At 39.8% G+C, this 24788-nt stretch overlaps 1 protein-coding gene across 3 annotated transcripts in view; it reads right to left on the bottom strand.

The window, feature by feature from the left end:
• HYCC1 (hyccin PI4KA lipid kinase complex subunit 1) overlaps positions 1 to 14985 on the bottom strand; it is an 86140-nt gene extending 71155 nt beyond the window's left edge. For all 3 annotated transcript variants that reach the window (XM_057731171.1, XM_057731170.1, XM_057731172.1), the window contains exon 1: positions 14788 to 14985. The gene's annotated coding sequence lies outside the window, so the exon portion shown is untranslated. The remainder of the gene's footprint in view (positions 1 to 14787) is intronic.
• Between the last annotated feature and the right edge of the window lie 9803 nt (positions 14986 to 24788).

Here is a 24788-nt window from a genome sequence, read left to right as displayed (position 1 = left end):
CCCAGCACCACTTGCTGAAGACACTGTCTTTTCTCCATCGTACATTCTTGCCTCCTTTGTCAGAGATTAATTGACCATAGGTGTGTGGGTTTATTTCTGAGCTCTCTATTCTATTCCATTAATTCACATGTCTGTTTTTGTGCCAATACCATGCTGTTTTGATTACTATAGATTTGTAGTATTGTCTGAAGTCTGGAAAGGTTATGCCTCCAGCTTTGTTTTTGTTCCTCAGGATTGCTTGGCAATTCTGGGTCTTTTATGGTTCCATATAAATTTTATTATTATTTATTCTAGTTCTGTAAAAAAATGCCACAGGTGATTTGATACAGACCATATTAAATCTGTAGATTTCTTTGGATAGTATGGCCATTTTAACAATATTAATTCTTCCAATCCAAGAATATGGGATATCTTTTCATTTCTTTGAATCATCTTCAATTTCTTTTATCAATGTTTTAGAGTTCTCAGCATATAATTCTTTCACCTCCTTGGTCAGGTTTATTCCTAAATATTTTGTGTGCATGTGTGTACAATTTTAAAAGGAATTTTTTGTTTGTTTCCCTTTCTGATGTTCCATTGTTACTGTAAAGAAATGCAACAGATTTCTGTATGTTAAAAATGATCTCTACTGAGGATAGATTTTACTATTTTTTATTTAAGTTAGGCTACAAACTTACCAGACTATAACAAAGTAATCTAAATTAAGTATGTTAAAATAAAAAAAACCCTCAACTTCTTAACCATATACAGAATTTGAACTTATCACGGAATTATTTTTAACCAGATTTCTCAAAGCTTCTATAGTTTTGTTCATGACTATTTCTATAACAAATCTGATATCAGGGACTTGATCAGGAACATAGCTTGTATTCCTGTAACTTATTTGCAAGGCTGGTTGTATGACAGTTGGTACTAAGGCTGAAAAAAAGTCAAATCTATTAGGCAAATTATTTCAATGACAAATCTTTCATGCAAACAGCTGTTTATAGTCATTTTCCTCATTTATTTTGTTACTTTTAAAAGGTGGAAAAAAGATATATTCTTTGAAATCTCGATAAAGCCCAATAATTCAGAATTTCAGAGGTAGAAGAAAGAACTTTGGAGATATAACCTACCCATCTCCCACTAGAAAATCAAGGCATAAATACTGGTTAAATACAAGATCACTAACCTAGGTAGTTACAGAAGTACTTCTAGAATCCCAAACTCCTGGCTCCCTCCAACTACAAATCATATTGTCATTGTAGAGTACAAATAATTGGGGAAAATAGAAAGATTACTGTCCTTATTAATTTACTAAACCAGGTAAACAGTATAAATAGTTTAGGTAGTGCTTCCTAAACTGTTGTTAAAACTGTTCTAAAAGTGGGACTTCCCTGGTGCCACAGTGGTTAAGAATCCACCTGCCAATGCAGGGGACATGGGTTCAATCCCTGGTCTGGGAAGATCCCACATGCTGTGGAGCAACTAAGCCCATGCGCCACAACTACTGAGCCTGCACTCTACAGCCTGCAAGCCACAACTATTGAGCCTATGTGCCACAACTACTGCAGACCTCATGCCTAGAGCCCATGCTCCACAATAAGAGAAGCCACCACAATGAGAAGCCCACGCATCACAACAGAGTAGTCCCCGCTCACCACAACTAGAGAAAGCCTGAGTGCATCAACAAAGACCCAACACAGCCAAAAACTAATTTTTTTAAAAAGAAACTTTATTAAGAAAAAAGATATTAATGGTTGTAGTAAAGAAAAAAAGACTTTCCCTGTGAAAACTGAACTATTCAAGAAAGTTAAAGTTTTCTCTTTAATCAAAGGACTTCTCAGAGCCTTTTAATATGCTAAATCTGTGTTATGAATCTCCAAGAAAGGTATTTAGAATGAAATATTTTCCCAAGAGTATTTGACCATTAGATCCTTTATGGTCCAGACACAACTGGCATCATTGGGAATACAGTCTAGAAAACAGTGTGAGTTAAATGTGTCAACAATAAATGTCTAGGGGGACTTCCCTGGTGGTGCAGTGGTTAAGAATCTGCCTGCCAATGCAGAGGACACAGGTTCAATCCCTGATCTGGAAAGATCCCACATGCCGTGGAGCAGCTAAGCCCATGCACCACAACTACTGAGCCTGCATTCTAGAGCCCTCAAGCCACAACTATTGAAGCCCTCGAGCCACAACCATTGAAGCTCACATGCCACAACTATTGAAGCCCATGCGCCTAGAGCCTGTGCCCCACAACAAGAGAAGCCACCGCAGTGAGGAGGCTGCACACCACAATGAAGAGCAGCCCTGACTCATCGCAACTAGAGAAAAGCCCGCACGCAGCAATGAAGACCCAATGCAGCCAAAAAGTAAATAAATAAATAAATTTATTTATTTATAAAAAACAAAAAACAATAGATTTCCAGGGATGATACTGTGATAACGACTAACATTTTTCAAGCACTCACGTGTCTGGCACTTTGCTAAGTGCTTTATGGGAATTTTCATTTAATCCTCACAGCCTTCCTAAATGGTAAATTAATATAATCTTCATTTCACAAAAAGAGGAAGTTGAAGCTTACAGAAATAACTTGTCCAAGGTCACACACTAGTAAGTGGCTGAGTTAGGATTAGCACCCAAGTAGCCCAACTCTAGAGTCCCCATTCTCAATCACTTTTCCTGCTATCAACAATTCCTACCTCCAGCACACAACAGTTCAAAGTTTATAGTGTCTCATGAATAATTTACTCTCTTATTCTTGTTGTTTGTTTTGTTGTGTTTTGCTCTACGGCAAACAATTTTTAACTCTAGGACTGAGACCTTTATTCAGTTTGCTGGTTAATTTAGTTTTACCCTATTCTCAGTATTCTGGTAAACTACTTCCAAATGATGAAAGAGCAAGTGTTCTTCTTTGCACGTGTCCAAAATTTTCTCTTCCAAGTGTCTCAAAACACTATAAAAGACACATTGCTCTGCGCTGTTGATTATAACACAGGCAAAGTTAAGGTTGCTGAGATTATGCACAAGCAATTAGTTCCAATTAACGTCATAATAAAAACTATTTGATTCAGTCTTCCTCTTCCATCTCCATACTTTGAAAAAACAACCAGGTTTATTGGCAGAAGCTCTTGAACACTTAAGAACACAAATAACTCATAAACACTTTCTCCATGCCAAACCAAACAAATTCAGTTGAATCAGAGAATTAACTAGCTGCTTGCCACTGACTGTACTGGTAGGAAGATGGAAGGAGATGAATAGTATTTTATTTTATTTTACTTTATTTTATTTAGAGATGAAGAGTTATTACTTTCTCCATTAAGCCATGCAAACTTCTCTCTCCCAGGTCTTGCCTGGGTGAAGAGTAAAAAGTTCTAAGGTTTTGGCATTGAGTTTAGCAAATTATTCCTTGGAGACAGGCAAATTAAGGGTATCTGAGATTTTGCTACAGCCAAGTGTACAAGCCAGCTGTATTAATTCACTGGGGTTGCCGTAACCAAGTACCACAGAATGGGTGCCTCAAACAATAGAAATCATCTTCTCACAGTTCTGGAGGTTAGAAGTCTAATAATCAAGGTGTCAGCAGGGTTGATTCCTGCTGAGAGTTGTTAAGGAAAGGATATATTCCAGGCCTTTCTCCTTGGTTCGCAGCCATCTTCTTCCTGTGCCTTCACATTTTCTTCCACATGTAAAGTCATATCCAAATTTCTTCTTATAAGGACACCAGTCACATTGGATTAGGAGCTACTCTAATTACCTCATTTTAACTTAATTACCTCTATAAAGACCCTATCTCCAAACATGGTTACATTCTGAGGCACTGGGGATTAGGACTTCAACATACAAATGGGAGGTTGGGGGGACACACAATTCAGCCCATTAACGCCATCAAAGCTGTGTGCAGTAAACTAGGGTTACAGCCATTAATCTCTTTTCTTGTACTAGAACTGCTGAAATATCATCCATTTATTCATAAACTATTAAATGTCTTCTATGTCCTAGATCCTACATTTACAAAAATGAATATGACATAGTTCCTGACTTGAGAGATTCACAGTCTATTAGGGCAAACAAGTAAACCTAAAACACAACAGAAGTGAGTGTCCTTTAATCCCTTTTGAAACAAATCAAGGCAAATCAGGGTATAAGCAAATAAATGAAAACAATAAAAACAAATGCTATGAAGAAAATGAGGTTGAATGTTAAATAAAGGCCAATGTAAACATTAGCTTGCAATCATTGTGCTGTCATTCACCCCTCTTTCCTCTCTCTTTCCTCACAATAACAGCATATACAAATATACTTCCCAGGGACTTGCCTGCTGATGTAGTGGTTAAGAATCCACCTGCCAATACAGGGGACATGGGTTCGATCCCTGGTCCGGGAAGATCCCACAAGTCACGGAACAAGTAAGCCTGTGCACCACAACTACTGAGCCTGTGTTCTAGAGCCCTCGAGCCACAACTACTGAAGCCCGCTTGCCTAGAGCCCGTGCTCTGCAACAAGCAAAGCCACCGCAATGAGAAGCCCACGCACCGCAAACGAAGAGTAGCCCCCACTCACCCCAACTAGACAAAGCCCACGTGCAGCAACAAAGACCCAACGCAGCCAAAAACAAAGAAATACATACATACATAAATACATAAAATAGAAATATACTTTCCAAAGCACAGCTCTACTTTAATTTCTTTAAAGTTTTTTTGCATTCTTAAGTGGCAGTTTTCCCTTCTCTAATGTTGAAGACAAAAGAAGAGAGAAATGTTAAGAGAACCAAATTCCAAGTGACTCGTGGGTTGGGTTGTCTTAGGATGAGTCACTGCCCTTTCAAAAATTGGAATGAGACACTCACCCATTAATGATGCCTGCCAACAGAAGTTCAGATGTTCAATTAGAAAATGGTGGGACAAAGGGAGGGTACAATGAAAAAATGCAAACAAACATAGTTAATGGTGGTAATGTAATAGAGCCATAATAATAGAGCCATAATAACAAAAGCAACAGAATAATAAAATAGTGCCATAATAACATAAGCAACAAATCTTGGCTGCACTACAAAATTCTATTTGATTTGTCTCATCAGAAACTCAGTGAATCTTATTAACATAGTCGTTTCTCTTGGTTTAAAAAATTATAACCAAAGATGAAATAAATACTGTAGTTCAGTATGATCATGTTGATTCATACTAATTGGGGTAACAGTCAATTTGTTTTAGCAGAGGCTGAGTTACAAAATTATTTTTTAAATAAAGATTTTAATAATATTAAGTCTTATACTAGTATAACAAAATGTAACTTCGATGTTGCTTTGCAGCTAAATGTGAAACTAAAATTTACAGCAAAAATTTCTACCTTGGTTCCTCTCAAAGTATAATACTTGAAAGTCCTGTAAGAGTGTTTAATCTCTAAAGCAGTTTAAGTATTTCTTTTCAATTATGTATTGTTTCTGAAGAAAGGGTTCATAAAAAATAAAACATCTCTTTGGTCTCTGTCACCAATAACCAATTCCTGCCCGATGGTTCAATATTATATTGATGGTTCAAAATTCAATAAATCACATTATATTACAATAAATTCTGGAACTTTATAATCTGATGTCATGAAAAATATCTGCCCTAATTAGCATCTTGTGACCAGCTCAATATGATTTCCATGAAGAAGCTGGTCTTTCGCAGGTAAAATTGTGTAACACACTTGTAGCTCTCACAGTGAAGAGAACAAGTTTTACCCTTACTTTTTTCCCCCTTTGGCTGTGCCGCATGGCTTGTGGGATCTTAGGTCCCCACCAGAGATTGAACCCGCACCCTCTGCAATGAAAGCGTGAAGTCTTAACCTCTGGACCGCCAGGGAATTCCCATACCCTTTCCTTTCTTGACATCATCTTTCCTGGACTGTCCTTCCTTTCCCCTCAACCCATTATTATCATGGATACAAAGAACATTTCATCTCCAGATAAAATTGTTAAATTTTAAATATTATACACATGGTAGAGGAACTTACTGAAAGGAATCCTTTTATAAAATGTTTTAAATAGAAAATACAGTTAACACAAATTACAGCAAACTAAAATTTCTCTTCCACTCCTTTCTATAAGAAGAGTAATCATACCTTATATTCCTTTTACAACCACCCCTTCCCTAAGTGTTTTAACACAGCTCAATACATAGAAGAAGAAACATGGCATAATGAAAAGAGTTCAAAAAAAAACTCATGCCCACTTTCCAGCAAGTTACTTTAACTTTCTCAGTTTCCTCCACTGTGAAAAGTAGGTGATAATGTCTGTATTACAGGAATGTTTTAGGGATTAAAAATAATACAAATAAAGCACTGGCACACCACAGATGCTCAATGACAGCTCTAATTATCACTAACAAAATATTTTCAATTGGACAACTTGCATTTCATTCAACTGGACAAAATGCTTTTCCGGATCTGGGGGGGTGGCGGGGTGGGCGGGGAGGGAAGGATGGAACTGGGAGAGAAGCTTCATTAGCTTCTAATGCCCTTCAGTTACTTTCATCCTTATTTATTCTTCACTGATTAACTTTCTGATTTAGTAGCCTTATCTACTGCCGCTGCCTCCAATTATTTCACCACCAATTTATTCCTTAACCCCCACATCATATACTCTCCATGACCTCAAAAATGACAATTCTATTGGTTCTCTCTCAATACTCATCCTTTCTCTTTAACCTTGCCACAAGCATCATCCTCTCTGAAACTGTACTAAGACTTCACTGACTTCAATACTCTGCTTCTGTCCCACCCATGTAACCCATTCTTCTGGTTTCCTGTACTTTTCTAACAGCCTATTCAATTTGCACATTTCTACCTTTCGTACTTAGCTGATGCATCTCCCCTCAGCCATTTCTAAAATACTTCCACCTTCCTCTCCATTCCTTTTTCTGGACCCACTCAAAGTTTCATACTTTCCCAAAGTAGTCTCTTTCTCTGCTAAACTACCACAGTGTGCACTGCTTTGAGGACTATGTGGTCACTCTGTCCACCACAATAATATCTATGGATTAAGAAATCAACAGGAACTTTGACATTTAGATCAAAAAGAGCATATACGTGCCAGGTCTGACTGGCAGCTTTTTATGCTCCTCGATAGTGGAGCTGGGGAGTACAGTCTGTGTGCGTTGATTAGAACCAATACCCTAACTGAATTAATTAAATGTTACTTATATCCAAAGGGGGGAAAAAAAACTAGAGGAGCTCAGAAAAATAGAAATAGAATTTACAATTGCTTGCCCAACTTAAGCACCTTTAAGGCTTACATGATTCTCTTCAATTTCCAAGCCTCTAAGTTCCTCTATAGAAGAGTAATGTATACCTTCATACCTGAAACCTCAAATAATTTTCATTATACAGTTTCAGAACCCACATATAATGTTTTCACTAGGTCTACTGCAAATAACTGAATGAATGCTTATGCATTTATATGAGAAAGCAACTAATGTTCATCTGCTAATCAAAAGACTCTTTGTTCCACAAAGCACACGCCAAACAAATATCATTTAACATTTACTACTAAAAGGCTACCCTGATGCAAGCTTCAACAATGACAAATATTTACACTAGAATGGAAAAGTACTATTTCCAAAGCTCCTTGATGTGCTGTGCTTAACATTCTTTACAAGGTAAAAACAGCATTCAGGAATGCAAAATGATCTTGAACACCCAATAACTTAAAACGTGAATTATATAAAGTGCATTAAATAAATATTATCCCATTCCCATTCCGGTATCTTCTATCATAACCATACTGGGCTGTACTTGTTAAAACAGTAGAAGATATATCAACACAGAACAGACCAGTAATAATTAGGATGGAGTTACCAAAACTGAAACTAATTGCGCAAAGAGTAAAATATGTAATAAGACACTCAAATAAAATAATTAAGTTTACTTCTCAGTAACAGAGAATAAGGAAAGAGTCCTGATTAGGAAAAAAATGAGGGTACAATTAAAAATCATGAGTTATGGCATCAGAGAGGAACTGAGTTTAAACTCTCTCTACCACTAACTAGCTGTTGCTCTTGAACAAGTATCTTAATCTCTTCAAGTCTCAGTTTCTTTATCTGTAGAATAAGGACAATAATACTTATCTTGGGACTTCCTAAATGGCGCAGTGGTAAAGAATCCACCTGCCAATGCAGGGGAAACGGGTTCAAGCCCTGCTCTGGGAAGATTCCACATGCCATGGAGCAACTAAGCCCGTGTGCCACAACTATTGAGCCTGTGCTCTAGAGCCTGTGAGCCACAACTATTGAGCCCATGTGCCGCAACTATTAAAGCCCACATGCCTAGCGCCCGAGCTCCACAACAAGATAAGCCACTACAATGAGGAGCCTGCGCACCACAATGAAGAGTAGCCCCCGCTCGCAGCAACTAAAGAAGGCTCGTGTGCAGCAACAAAGACGCAACGCAGCCAATAAAATTAAATAAATAAATAAATAAATAAATTTATTAAAAAAAATAATACTTATCTTGTAAAGTTGTGTACAGATAAATGAAATTAATTATGCAAAGTACTTAGAAAGCAGCAGATATTAAAATCTCAACAAACTGTATTCAATCCAAAAAGACCTAGACATTTTTATAGCTAAACTATTTCAGACCTTCAAGGAAGAGATTGCCAGAGCTTATAAAAAGATGGAATACTTCTCTCTCTCTCTCTCTACTTTACAAAGCTAGCATATTCAGAAACCAAAACCTCAAAAAGGTAATACAAAACGAACACTAGAGGTCTTACAGAGGAATCAAATCTAGCTTTAAAGAGGTATGCTGTTATCAAGTTGACTTTATTCCAAAAGACAAAAATTGGTGAAATCTACTAGGAAATCTAATTCATCAACCAATAGGTAAAAGAAGAAAAACCATATAATTATTTCAATATACATTATAAGAGCATGTGACCAAATTTAATATCATTTTCCAATTTAATCTCAATTCTGAAAAATGAGAATAGAACTATTTCCTTAACATACCAAAAAAAAAATTGTCAAAAAAGAATACACAACTGTGAAACCCTAAAGGCATTCATTCAAATGAGAAATAAGCCAAAGATGCTCACTATTCACTACTAAAATTTAACAATCTTCTAGACATTCCCATCAGTATAATTTCTTTTAAAGAAAAGAAAGAGTTAAATATTGGCAAGAAAACAGAATTATCATCATTTACAAATATTACAACTGCCTTATTACAAAATCCAAAAAAAACTATTAGAATTAAGAATTTCATAAGATGACCAGTTAGAAAATAGTATACACAAGTCACCAACTTTTCTATGTTCCACCAGGAAGATGTAATCCTCTTTAAAATACAATGAAAAAATATTCCACTCACAATAGCAACAAGTTTTAAAATACCAAAAATCAACTTTAAAAATAGGCAGAACCACATGAAGAAAACTACAAAACACTGAGTCATAAAAGATGACTTGAAGAAATGATGAAAATATTGTAAAGATATCACAGCCATCTCTAAAAAATTAGTTTAGAAATTCCAATTGGATTCCTTCAGGGTCTTAATATATTGAATTAAAGGTAATCTGAAAAAAGAAATAATGAGAAATGCTGAAACTGTTTTGAAAAAGATAACAGGAATTCACACAACTATATAGTAAGATACATTAAAAAGTTACAATAATTAGAACTGTTTGGAATTACTGGAGCGAAAAATATAGCCCAATGAAGCAGAATAGAAAGCCTAGGGAAAAAAAAATCATGAACTGGCATATAATAATGAAAGCATTTAAAACCTCTGGGGAGAGATAATTATTCATTAAGTAATATTAAAAGAACTGACTTGCCACTCTACCTTAAAATACATTCCAAATAGATTAAAGATGTAAATGTTTTTTAAAACTCTGAAAGTAATATCAGGAAATAGAGGTGACTACTTATATAATTTGGGAATGCAGGAAGGCCTTTCTAAGCTGGCAGATATCATAAAAGAAAAATTTGATAGATTTAACTATACTAAATGTTAAAAAATCTGTTTAAAAAGAAAAAATTTGCACCAAAAACAAAATTAGGATGCAAATGACAAACTGGAGAAATTATCTGCATTGTAATTTGACCAATGTCTAAAAGGTTTATATACAAAGTGCTCTCATAACTCAGTTTTTAAAAATCTCCAATTTCATAATAAACAAAGGACACTAATAGATAATTCACCAAAAAAATACAAATATTTAAAGTCACTAATAACTAATGAAACAAAGAAATTTATATAAAAAAGATACAGCTTTTCATATCAAAATGGCAGGTTTTTAATATGGAGAGCTCCTGGCATTGTCAAGCACAATTAATAAAAATGAATATTATTTAAAACCTTCTGGAAGGCAATCTATTAATACCTACAAAAATAATTAAAATATGCATATCTTTTGACTTCAGAATTTATCTTAAGTAAATAAAGATATGGGCAATGATTAATCCATCAAGAAGCTGACTGTTACACTATTTATTCAAAATTACTGGAAAGAGCTTAAATTTTTAACAACTGAAATGCTGGTAAAAGGTAAGAATCCAGAGTGAAGAACAAGCCCTGGACCTCAGAACCAGTGGGGCTCAGCTTTCACCTACACCCAAAACCTAAGCCAGAAATTTAAAAAAAAAAAAGAAGAAGAAGAAGTGGAACAGTGGGAGGTGGGGGCGTGGAATATAGGTATGCCTTTCTCAGGATACAAAGCATGGGCCTTTGACAACTTCTAATCACAACAGAAGAATTTTCTCCTCCAACATATTTAAAGGCATATATCCAAAGGGAAAGTAAGCAGGATTTCTCCTGAACAAAGACGCTTTAAACAGGAGATTTGTAAATGTTAAACATTCTCTTTCCACAGTGCAGATATGCAGCCTAACTCAGAGAGGGCCGAAAAGATTCTAGCAGTACTTGGCTCTCAACAATAAGCAATAGTCAAACTGTTAATTCCATCTGCTCCCCTCCAAAGAAATGACAAAGCGTTATTACACGGTAGTGCCCAGGAGTCTCATGCTGTATTTAACAGGTTTTTCTGAAGGGCATTCACTTTCATAATATTAGGATGCTAATTGTTTTTGAGCACTTTAGAGAACCAATCTTGACACCACATGATAACTTTGATGGTGATAACAAAACATATATACTATCTCTAACATCATATTCTTTGCTAGAGACACTACTTACAGAATTGTCTTCCTTTCTTATTGGTCAAAGCTCTGAACTCCATCTACTTCAATCTCCTCAGGGACTTAGTTCCAATAGATATCTCATCTTTCCTAATCTCTTACTTCCCACTTTCCTTATGCCTATAAAAAAACCAAGCACAATATCCCTTCAACCCATATCCCTCTGTAGCAGTTTCAGCTATGCCAATGGAATTACCTAGGGAACTTTAAAATATCTATGCAACTAATCTATAGTAACTAAAAGTAGATCAGTGGGGATGAGAGAGAGAGATGACAAAGGGGCACTAGGAAGCTTTTGCAAGTGATGGATATGTTCATTGTGTTGACTGTGGTGATGGTTTAATGAGTATAAACACATTAAACATTAAACTGCACACTTCAAATATGTGTAGTTTATTATACGCCAATTATACTTCAATAAAATATTGAAATAATCACTGATGTCTGGGTCCCGTCCCACTCCCCAAATTGCTATGGTGGTTCCCCCTTGAAATCAGGATTCTTAAAAGCTCCCCCAGATTAGAACCACTGCTCTATAGCTGTCATTCTCTCCCTTCCTCAAAGTTTCCTTAAAATGCCTCACTCAAGCATGTCTACTTTACCATCATCCATTCTTTCTCAACCTTCTGAAGACTAGTTTCTGAACCAGCACTCAGCTAAATCTGTACTTGTTAAAGCACCTACGGACTCCTGACAAATCCACTGGTCCCTGTAGTCTCTCCTTACTTGACAACCTCTTCAAAAGCATTCAAAATTATCGACCCATTCTCCCTCTACTTGAAAATATTTCCACCCTTGGCGTCCCTCTTGAAGTTCTGCCTACCTTTCTAACTACTACTCTTCTCTCTCTTTCACAGTATTCTTTCACTTAGCTGCTTTTTGTCGATTCTCTGACTGCTGCTTTTATTTTATGCTAAAGACTGTCCCAATATGAGTCATTTCAACATACCCAAATCAATACAGCTTCTTCAATTCAACTCCCAATCTTCCCTCTATTCCTGATTTCCTTTACAAGTTCCACATCCTTGATCCAAACGTCTATCTACATACTCACCTGAACATTCCACAGCTTCCTCAAATTCAAAAAATCCAAAATAGAATTTATCATCTTCCCTCCAACTATGTGTTCCTCATTTCCAATCAATGGAACCAAGTCAAATCTGCAGTCTTGATTCCTCCTCCTTTCTTTCCCAAGGTGACAGGATCTATCAGATTCTACCTCATTTTGCCAGAGTGAGGATCCAAAACACAAATCCATGAAGTAGTTTCTTATTCATCACTTTCAACGCAATCCCCTTAGCCAAGGATACAATGCCCTAGTCTGGCCCTCTACCACTCTCACTGTTCTCATCTTCCACCATCTCCCCATTTAACCCCTGCATTCAAGTCACGTCAGTGTTACTGACTTTGGACTTGTTGCTGACAATGACTTCTCTAAACCGCCAGGGTTTCTCATGCCTCCTTGCTTTCTCACTGACTATATTCTCTTCTTGGAAAGTTATTCACTTACCTCCTGCACTTGGCAAAATTATATCATACTTTAAAACTCTACTATGTGTGCCCAACTTTACCTACATCCAAGCTGAGTTAGCCACCTCCTACTCTGCTCCCTTACTATGCTAGGCACACCTCTGTTCACACTTATCAGAGGGTATTATAACTGTTACTTTACTTATCTGTCTTGTATATTATACAGTAAATTCCTTGATGATAAGAGCTATAACATTCATTTCTGTATCCCTAGTACCTATTCAGCCTTGGGTAGTGCAAATTTATGTTTGACATGATTTCCATTGTTTACAAAATGTAAACTTGATAACCCCAAAATGCTCTTGATGCTAACATTTTTAAAAGATTTCTTAATAATCATTATAAAATAAATATCAGGCAACAGGATCCTGAATAAAACAGTTGACTACAAGATATATTTAAACTCTGTCAAAACAACACCAGTCTAAAAATGCAACCGAGAGCAGATTTCATAAAATAGGAACACAACAAAGCAAGGAAGAACAGCAGGGGTGACACACTGACCTAGCCAGGGCCTCATCTGGGCATCCACATCCTGTTAATGCAGATAACTAAGAGGCTTTATAATCCCTCTATGGTTATAACTATACTAAATCCAAAAAGGATAAATGCACCAAATCCAGAATTTATTTTCTAAAACAGGTGATGATTTTCTCACTTGCCACTCTGTTGAAATGAATTATTAAAATAACGGACTTTGAAGCTACTATTGGCCAACCAAGCAGATCCCACATATTTTTTTTTCTTTTTCTTTCTTGCCTGCACTTCAAAAATATGGTGCTTTGGACTTAAAATGTATTAACCCAAAGAAAAAATGCTTAGAAATTGAGGGGGCGGGGGCGGTGATCTGTGCATGTTAGGAGAATGCTCTCATGTAAAACTAACACACTGACTGAAGCTTACACAAATATTTATGACTTTATGCAAACAGCATTTTAAAAGCTGGATATTTCAAACTGTAAAGTGATACACGAACCAAAGAGGTGGCATACCTGCTCCAAAAACTACTGCGTGACCCAAAGGACAAATAATTTGCCAAAGGACAGCTTGGCCCTACTGCCGACAGAACGGTCCCTGAGATAAGTAGGAGCTGCCCGCGGAATCAAACTCCCCCTACCTGAAGAGCCGAGTGCGATAGTGTATTTATCAGAGAACCGATTCTGTGCAGTACGAAACCACCGGGGCAAAATTTAAAATTCTCAGGAATGTCTAAACTCTGAGGGTTACATCGCACACATGTGCACCCCGAAGGGTGGATACCCAGTTTTGCCAAAGCATGCAAACTTCGGCGGGTCTTTCCATGGAACAATTTCCAGACAAAACCCGGGCGATTCTCGAGTATGTTATTGGAATCATCCTAGGAAGAAGGCTAACTCCATAGAAAGAAGAGGGCAAGGGTTGAAGAAGAGATTCCCAGTGTAAATAACCAAGGGAGGGACCGTGGATGCTTTGTGAATCTCTCCGACCTGCGGGGGGGGGGGGGGGGGGGGCGGGGACCGAGGCGAATGCTGCTTTCAAAGACGAGAGGGGCGACAGGACCATTCTTGGCCACGAGACTGGACGGACAGCCTCGCGGAAGCGGGAAGGAGGAGTAGGAGCGGTGGGAGGGATACGAGAGGTCAGGCCTGAGCATCAGCCGCGGCGCGGCCGGCTGAGGACGGCGGTGGCGGGGGTGGGGGGGGGTCCCAGCCCAGGCCGACCCCGCCGAGCGGCGGCCGGGCAGGCCGAGGCGGCTGCCTCCCGGGGCACGCCCGAAGGTCGAGGGCTCCTCGTCGGGGAAGGAGAAGGACCCGAGTCCGCGCGCAGAAGGCTGCCGCCGCCGCCCAGGCAAGCGGGCGGGCTGAGCCCAACTTCTGGGCGAGGAGCCGCCGGCCGCCATCCCGCACCGCGTCCCGGCCCCCCCAGGCCCCCGGACGCCCCCAGGCGCTCGGCTCCGTCTCGCGCCCACCCGCGGCGCTTCGCGCTGGAGCCGTTACCTCCAACGAAGCCGCAGCCGCGGGGACAAAGTCCCGGTACCCTCCCCGCCGCCGCCTCGCCCCGGCTCCTCCCTGACAAAAAAGTTATCGGTCGCCGGCCGCCCTGGGGACTCACCAGAGCGGCTTCCCAGACTCCACGTCCAGAACCTCGACTTGTCCGGCTCGCAGCGACAGCGACGGCAGCCGCTCTGCTTTCTCCCGGGTAAAGCAGCACCACCTGTCCCGCTTTTTCCTAGCAGAGCGGGTCGCGACGAGCCATCTTCCCCCTCCGCTCACCGCCTCACAACCCAGCCCCGGGAGCCGCCGCGGCCGCCAGCTGCTCTGACGGGCAAGACCCAGGACCCGTCCCCAGGCAGCCAACCACCACCGCCCCACGCCAGCTCGGCCTATCGCCGCTCGCCGGGGCGGAACCAGAGCAACTTCTCCACCAATGAGAATCTTCCTCTGCGAGGCCTGGGGTGGAGCCATGAGGTGGGGGGGAGGGTTACTTCGTGGGCGTGGTCTGAGCGATAGGCGTGGTCGGAGCACCCAAGGGGAGATGATTGACTGTTAACATTGCGGCGGCCCTTAGGCGCTGTTGATCAGGGAAGGTCTATCGAACTCAGTTGTATGCATTTACAGCCTTCCCAGAGGAAAGGAAGCCTTTCAGAAGGATGTTAACAATAATCACAGAAGAAAAACTAATTGATATTTTAATTTCTTGGTCAGGAGGGTTTACTTCCCAGTAATTCGAGTCACCAGAATTTCTCAAAATTTTATGAAGTCCTGGGAAGGGAGAAAAAAATGTACGTTTTGCAAAATGATAATAAAAACTCTTCTCACCTTATATCATTGCTTTTGGCCTTAGCTTGGAAAAAGTCAAACACAATTCCACAATATCTGTTCCATGAGCTGTTTTGTTTAGTTTTGTTTTTCTTCATCTTCCCTTGCCACTCTTACATTGAAAGGGCATCAAGCAAACAACTGCAGGTAATCCTTAAGGTAGATCTGTAGAACAATCAGGATCCCCCATCCAAGAGTATACACATGTTTATAAGCAAATAATAACAAAATATGGTGATAAGGGCAACAGAGCTAGGTTCAATGAGCCAAAGGAACACAGAAGAAATTATTGTATTTAGGAAAGTCAGGGAACTTCCCAAGGAAGGTGATATTTGAGTTGGATCTTAAAAGGTAAGTGAGTTTGCCAGAGAAGAAAGTCAAAGGGCATTTCAGGAAGCGGGAACAGCAAGTTCAAAGGCGTGGAATTGTGAAAGGGCACTGAGTGGCTGGGGAACACTGAGAAAGCAAGTAGGGCTGAAAGGTAAGTAGCAACCAAAAATTAAGCTGGAGCAAAACATTGAGATGAGATCATGTGAACTATACTAAGTTATGTAGATGTGCACTGTCCAACAGAGCTTTCTGCAAGGATGAAAATGTTCTCTATTTGTGTTGTCGGATATGATAACCACCAGCCACAGATCCAGCATTTGAACTATAGCATAGCAGAGAAACACGATTTTTTGTTTGAATTTTAATAACTCCCATGTTGGATAGCTCAGGTTTAGACTTTATTTTACAGGCAATGAGGGACCAATAGAAGCTTTTAAGCATGTGGACAATACAATCAGTTTTCTTTTAAAGGGCAAAAATCTTAAAGACAGTGTAGAGAGTGCCTGTTGTCTTTGACGAGAATCTTGACAGATCAGACCAGGGTACTTACTGGTGGAGCACTGGCAAAATAACTTAGGTCTGTTGCGCCAGATCCTGGCCAGGGGAAGTATTCATACATGAAGGAATAAAAACAGGAAGATCCAGAGAGTGTGTTGTACTCTAACATCTCAGAGAACGCAAGCAGTCAAAACCCGAGAAAGTGAATTCTGCAATCAAGTCCTGACAGAATAGGGAGTAGGAGAGTGAAGGGTCAGAGAGGGAAAGAAAGCCAAAGGATCCGCTGGATCAGAAAATAGGGAGAGAGCAAGGGTGAGCAGAGGACTACACACATAATCAGTTTTACTTGCAATTAGCCATGTGAGCCACTGATGTGTTGGCCTGATTTAAAGAGCCAGAGAATCTGTTGGCGAGAAGGCCCACTAGGACCAGCGCAAGACTCCAGCACAGATGAAGGGCCAAACCACACATTCGGAAATGGGAGAAAGAGGCAGATACTTATTGATTTCCTGCACTACACAAGGCACTCAGCTTGTCAAGGATACAAAGTCACGCCAGAAGCTCACAGTATGGGTTCCTGGATAGCAAACAGGTGAAAAGTAAAGCAAAGATAAAAAAAATCATTTATCACAACAATAGAAGAGATGACACAAAGCAGTACATGAATGATTCATTGTTCAGATGATTTTCTAGGCAATAACTGCTGTGCAAGTTCAGAAGAGAGAGCAAGCCCTACAGGTGAGGGTGGTCAGGGAAGGTGTCAAGGGGGAGGTTTAAAACTGAGCCAGGTCTTGAAAAATGGGCCGAAATTTGAATCAGAAGAAAAGTGTGAGAAGGAACCTCTTGGAATGCCTGGAAAAGAAACAGAAGAGGGGAAGTACAAGCACTGTACAGGGGACATGGGAAGTCATTTGAGCTGGCCAGACCATGGCAGGCTAGGTGGGAGACAGATAATAGAGTGCCTTAAAAGCAAACTCAAATATTCAGATTCTGTCTGCTTGCCTTGTAGCTTCCTGTCTGTTCCTTAGAGTTACTTGGGGTGACTTTCAAAAATATAAATGCCCAAAGCACACACACATCAAATAAATCAGAAAATTGGGGGATGGGCCCTGATATAGGGTTTATTTCAAAAGCTTCCCTAGGGAATCTAACATACACCCAGGGTTGAGAACAGGGGAATGACATCATAACATTTTACTAATGCTAGATCGAGACCGTACATAGGGTGGACTGAGTGGCAAATGACTGAAGGCTGCCTGTAGATATTCATATATTCGTTTCCTTTCTGCAAGAAGACAGGAAGCACATTATTACCTGACTTCACTTCCTGTTTTGCAGTGGTAAGATGATATAGAAGGCAACTGAAGTTGTCTTCCCTCTAAGTCAGAGTAAAATCAAGACAAATTTATATTCGCAGTCCACTCTCCTTTCTATCATAATTTGTACATATCAAAATAATTTCCAACAATAGCAGTCTGCAATTGACAGTTACATATAACCATTTATATTTCAGCAGCAAAGCAGCAGGAAAATGCCTAATAACATTCTGTTTCAAAAGGGAAATGCTTTTAACCAACTTTATGAAAGTCATCATACTCCAGACCTTAACTACCCATCTTCACCAGTCTCCAATACCCGTAGGCGTAATTCTACATTAACTATTAAAATGCATTTACCTTCTGGCAAATAAGCTTATTAAAATGCCAGTTGAGCATTATAAAGCATGGACATTTTCCCTATGATATTAAATTTCAGAAACCTAAGAAAAATTTAACTCAAATATATTTCTATTAAAGTTAACCATAAAACAGCTAGGTAACATGACTATTTTCTTCCAGGTTTATTGAGATACAATTGACATATAGCATTGTGTAAGTTTAAGGTGTACAATGTGACAATTTGATATGCAGACAGACTGTGAAATAATTACCATAATAAGAGTAGTTAACACATCACGTCACATCACTTTTTTTTTCTTTGGTGGTTGTTGTTGTGAGAATGTCACTCACAGGATCTACTCTCTTAGCAACTTTCAAGTATACAATACTGTATTGTTAACTGCAGTCAGCACGCTGTACATTATGTCCCCAGAACTTATTCACCTTATAACTGGAAATTTGTACCCTTTGACCAACACTTTCCCATTTCCCCCAGCCTGCAACCCTTGGCAACCACCAATCTATTCTTTGTTTCTCTGTACCATGACTATTTTAAATCGCAGAGTCAGGAGAATTTTATCTTGAAAAAAACATGAAGAATACGTTCCTTTAGTGGCAAGATGTTAAAACATGTTTTTTTAAAAAAATCAAAACAAAAAGCATGTGCCTGAGAGGTCATTCTGTGTTGCTGTGCCAGATTCCCCTTCTAAGAGAGCCGCTCCAGCCAGTGTCCCCGGCAGAAGCAACAGCCGTGATCTGTACCATACAACCCTCTTCCTCTGGCCTCTACAACCGTATAGGCCAAGGAAAGCCAGGCCTAATGATGTGAACACTCCACCCAAACAGGGATGGCGGTGACACCTAAACCCGTTCTTTTTCAAAAGAGTGAACGGGAAATGGGAAGAGAAAATCACACAGTGGGTTCAGAAGCTAAAAACTCAGGCCGTGGGAAAAAGCCCTGAGAAGCCCTAAGAGGGGCAAGTCATGAGTAAACTGAAGCTGTTGGGCAGAGAACAGAGATAAAAAGTAAAGGATGAAGTAATTGGTAACAAAGGAGCAGTAGAAGTCAAGACAGAGTGGAATGAGTCGCCATAATAAATATGGTGGCCAGTGAAACCCTGCTGCTGAGGGGACAATGAAACAGTCCATTTCCTACAGCTGCGCTGAGTCACACCAGTTTCCAGTGTCTGCATTCAACATCTGTGAGGTCCAACTGCAACTGTTTCCAGAGTCCTATAAGAGTCCCATCTGCATCACTTAAGATAGTCCAAGTAAACTGTTGTGCCTTTCATGCCTGTATAAAACAATAAGTAGACTTCCAGAATCATGGACCAAGTTAAAGAAGCTGGATCAATTGTATTTCACAAAGAGAATTTTACCCTTCAAAATTGGTTCCAGGTTTTTCCAGGAATAATATCCTAGAAAGAAGACAACATTCTCTACATCTTAAAAAAAAAAAATCATAAATTAAATTTTCAATATCTTTGTAACAGATATTTTAAGGGAAAAAAATCTTTTTTTCCTCTTATCCTTTAACAACAGAGCCAATCTTTTTCATATTTAAAAGAAGCCATATAGATAGGGGTGGAAAGCCTAATGACTAACTGCTACCCTCAAGTTATTAGAAATGAAAAATATCCACATATATCTTCCAAGACATTTTATTAACCAATATTTTGTAGAAGAATTATTGTTGGAAGAGTCTTGTTTTACAGGTTTTTATAAATCATGTTTTTGAAAAATATTTTCTGACATGGGAAAAAGATGAAAAAGTTGGGAACAAAAGACAGGTATTGTTCATTTACAATATGAACAATATTGTAAATGTTCATGTCTGGGAGATGTATCAGTAACACGTAAGCATGGAGAAATGATGAGTGAATTTTATTTTCTTCTTCACATATGCTTTTAACTTACTAAATGTTCTATAATAAACAGGTGTTAGTTTTACAACCAAAAAAAAATGTGTACATTATTTTTTCACTATGAAAAGGCAGCAGACTGGACATCACTTAATGTTAATTCTGCTCAAGTGAACCTTGGTTAAACACTCTTCCTTTTACTTTTAGCCAATGTATTATTCAAAATTCTTTAAAGTGCTCTCATAAATCCCACCGAGAAGCTCTTGTTATTGCTGACAACCAGAAGATCTCACTAGTGAGTATTTAGTAGAGAAGCACAAACTTGTATGCAGGTTTTCTCTTCCAAATGGGGTCCCAGGGGACAGAAAACACACAAAAAAATATAGATAACTGTGATAAACAGCGAGCTCCCAGAGAAAGTGGGACAGTGTTGTGCCTTCTTTGGGTCCCCTGCCATAGTGAAGAAGAACTTCAGAACACAGATTTTTTTTTTTTTTTTCAGGAGAACCTGAAAAAATGGCAGTTTTCGTCCTCCATCTCGGTTTGGTTGATGAATCTTTTTCAGGTTTGCGCACCTATGCCCACATCCATAGGCCGAGTGGAAATATGATTTTTCCCCTTCTCTGCCCACTCACTGCATTCATCAGATGCAAAGTATTTCAGCTGTATTGTGTATCACCTTGAATATTTCCAAAATTCTTTCCCATGTGTTAACCTCTCACCCAGAGAACACAGGCAGCAATAGGGCCACACACTTCCTTGGTTCCCTTGCTGAGGGGTACCCCCAAAGCAATTCAACAAGCACAAGCACTGGTTGAAGAGTAGATGAGTCTGGGAACTCAAGGCCCAGCTGCAAGGAGCGGGATGACAAAGAGAGACAGGAACAGGCACATCCCCAAAGCGTTTTGCCAACCCATTCACTCTGGTCTGTTACTCTTGGGTTAAGAGAGTCCAAACTATGAATAATACTATTTTTCAATTTTGTTCTCATCTACTTAGTCAGCATCACCACACCCTGACATTTATGCAAGAAAAAAAAAAGTTCCAGTGAGCAAATTCAACAACATCACCACTGTTTAGTAAGGACAAGCCCATCACCCATTTCCTCCACCACCATGTTGAAATGACTCAGTCTTCCATCAAGCTGGTTTCTCTTGATACCCTTTATGTCAGCAGAACAAGGAACACCTTTTCTAGACTTCTCTATTTACCTGAGGCAAGTTCTCAGCACAGGCATCAGACACATGCCCAGACTCAGCTCCCCTGTGTCCTATAAAGGGTGTCATCCCCCCCCCCCAAAACCTCTATCTCTATGGGCTGAACCATGGTACTAATCCTTAAAGTCACTCTCGAGGATTTTTTTCAAAAACAAATTACATCAGGAAGAGAAGAAGTCACACTTGGTCACCAAAAAATTAGCAGAGATCAGGAATTCCCTGGTGGTTCAGTGGTTAGGACTCCACATGCCCACTGCCAATGGCCCAGGTTCGATCCCTGATCTGGGAACTAAGATTCCACAAGCCGCAGAGCATGGCCAAGAAAAAAAAATTAGCAGAGGTTAATTGATCATACCTCTAAGACAGAGCAGGGCTTTAGGAAAGACAGAGGGGAGGACAGATGGAAGGAATGTAGATATTTGAGCCTGGGACCGTATCTAGGGAGCTCTCTCCCTCTAGAGACCATATGCAGTAACATGCTATGGGTAGCTGAGAAGAGTCAGGGGGAACATTGAAGGAAATAAGACATGCTAAAGGGGTCTAGGAGGGGCAGGCTATATCGACTTGGACCAGTCCTGGCAGCTCTGCCATTGTGATTGTGTTTTCACTGAGGTATAAGATACATATAGAAAAATAGAGAAAGCAAAAATACAGGGACCCCAGTGGGTTGTCACAGGTGAACACTGCAACCACAGACCCAGCTCCCTTGGGCCTGCTGCCAATCACCACTCACTCCTTCCTTCCCAAAGATGACCTCTGTTTTGACTCCTACTGCTTTAATGCAGCTATGCTTATTAAATTTGATGTAAGTGGAATCATACAGTATACGTACTCTTGAATCTGGCTTTTTTCTCTGCGTATTATTTGTGGATTCCATCCATGTTTCTTGTTGTAATTATAGTTTATTCATTCTCATTGTCATATGGTGTTCTACTACTAAATGAATATGTTACAATGTATCTGACAATTAGAGGAAGGCTGTTACAAATAATGCTGTTGGGAGCACTCATACTACGAGGCTCTCAGTGCGCATGAGCGTGTGTACTTTTGTGGTGTATATTTGGCAGTGGAATTTCTGGTTATAGGGTCAGCTTCTGCTCTCCTTTACATGATACTATCAAATAATTTTCCTAAGTAATTGTATCATTTACATACTATCAGTGGAATAGGAGAGTTCCAGTTGCTCCACATCCTTGTCAATATTTGTACATCCAGCCTTTTAAATTCTAGCTATTCTAGTGGATAGGTGGATAGGTAATGGTATCTCATTGTGTTTTTTATTTGCATTTCCCAGAGGGGACTAATGCAGACCTTCCTGTGTTCAGCAAGTTTAAAGGATCTTTGCATGTCTGTTTCATTGCAAATCACTGCTCAGTCACATTTTAATTCAGAATCAACAATATTTTTTAACTAAAATATATTTGATGTATAACATTGTAAATTTAAGGTGTATAATGTTGATTTGATACACCTTTATATTATAATATGATTACTATCGTAGCTATGATTAGTACCTCTATCATGTCACATAGTTATTTCGTTTTTGTAGTTGGAATAATTAAGATCTAGACTTAGCATGTTTGTCTACTAGTTGCAAGATCAACAATCATTCATTAAGTCCCTACTGTGAATCTGAGACGATGTGTTAGCTGCCTCCAGTTGCACAGCCTGAATATGGTGGTGAGAGATTTTTCCTGGACTAGGTGATTTCCAGTCAGACCTGCTGGTTTGGTTCCAGTATATTTTCACTGACATGGCGGGGGTAACACTACTGGGAGAAGACTATGCCACGGGCAGGGGAAGAAGAAAGGAGTTGAGTATCAAGAGGGAAAACCAGCTGGATTTCCAAACTTGAAAACAGCTTGAGAATAGTTGATGATGGTTTCCACAATGAAATAATTTAATCCACCAGCCATAAAACAGAATGATTATGAATACTGATACAGATAATACTAATCTTCAAAAGGAAGGGGAAAGTGATCTTAGACAGGTGTTGACCGTATTGTGAAATAAAAATCTCCTGGATAGATCTATCTTTGAATGACTCACGGGACAGGTTCTCTGAAAATGTGATTGAACCTCTGTGAACATGAGATTCTTTGAAGGTCAAAGAAAGGTTAACTTGGCCTCAATTCCCACTGGCAGTTTTTTCCAGAGCTGGCAATAGGGGCTAATGAGAAGCTCTTTTCTGCTCTAGAAAAAGAGACTGCAAATTACCTTCTTCTGCACCTCAATCAAGAGGTGGTGCTAGATGACCTTCCCCCTGCTGTCTGCCACAGGTTGACTGCAGTGTGTAAATATTCCACCGTAGGGTCTATTTATCAGACTGAGGTGCTGTCAATGCGCAGACAGTGGAGAGGAATGCGAACATGGGGAGAGTATTTGGGAAGGGTAACACATTAACAGGCTACATAACAACCTCAAACAGTTAGACACACCTTTGTTTAGCAGATCTGCTGAAGTCTCACTGAAAGAGAAACCCTAAAGGACAGTTGGCCTTGACTGAGCAGAGGGCCAAGACAGTCTGAAACTCTGGGCACATTCAAGGGGATAGGAAGACCAGCTCTTGGCTAAGCCAGAAACTAGCTCTTGGTGACCAAGAGTGAAGGAGAGGAAGCAACCTGGGAAGGAGGAATGGGCATGAGGCAAATTAAAGCAAAGGTCAACCATTTCCCAATTTCCCTAAGGCTGACCCTGAAGTATTGAAACCTAAGTGGCCTGATTTCCCTGAACTGAACCTAATAACAGACCCAGCATTTTAGCCACCTTCATTACTCATCCAGATCTCCCCAGAACACACCTGTGGTGTTTGGAAGGACAAGCTGACCTCTCCTGGCGAGCTAGGTTTTTCTTATCCACCCAGCTTGCCCAAAGGGCTATAGTTGAGCTTTAATATAATCACATTTTCATTTGTATGCAATTTGCGCCTTATTCAGGTGAATAGCCCACTCTTGGTGGCATATGTCTGCCCAGAGATGAAATCTTCATCTCTCTTTTCCTTCTTCAGAAGACACAGGAGGACTGAGAACCTGAATTTTGAGAGAGAAGTAAGATAATGAGCAGACCCAGAGGGTCTAATAGATGAAGAATAGCCACCTGGAAAAGATGCATCGCGGAACTAGATGGCAGGATTGGGCTGACACCTCACAGTGATCTTGTGTAATTTTGAACAAGCTCTGTAGTTCTCAGTTTCTCATCTGTAAAATGAGGGGACTGGACTCTGACCTGAAAGTAAAATGTTCCTTTATTTGACATACTGGGGTTTTGCTCAAAGTTTTTACCCAGAAGTTAGATTGTGGGAAGAGAGGTCTGGTTATTCTCCGTTTTCTCCCCAGCGTCTTGTTCCAGAGAGGCTCTCTCTCACAGGCATTGCATTTCCTGGGCTGTTGTGCTCTCTGGTTCTGTCTGGGTTTGGTCAGTAGGAGATACATGCAGGAGAACTGAGAGCTGAATGAGGGAAAAAGAAAGATTTCTTTCCTGCTTCCTTCCTGCTTTGATGTGCTGCAGCCACAAGTCCAGCTTCCATGGGGCGGCCCTTCCTCCAGCTGGTAACACCTTTCCTCTCTTTGCACCCTCAGAACTACTGATGGTCACAGCATCCCACTGTGGCTAGTCCCTGGGTACCTTCACATCTTTGTTGGCTCCCTTAACTTTGCCATCATCTCTGTAAATAGTCCCTTTACTGAAACCTCTTCTATCGAACTATTCTCAGTGGAGAATTCCGTTTCC

The sequence above is a fragment of the Hippopotamus amphibius genome, chromosome 4 (assembly GCF_030028045.1).
Source record: "Hippopotamus amphibius kiboko isolate mHipAmp2 chromosome 4, mHipAmp2.hap2, whole genome shotgun sequence".
Classification (NCBI taxonomy): Eukaryota; Metazoa; Chordata; class Mammalia; order Artiodactyla; family Hippopotamidae; genus Hippopotamus; species Hippopotamus amphibius.
This window is presented reverse-complemented; position numbering and strand designations above follow the sequence as displayed.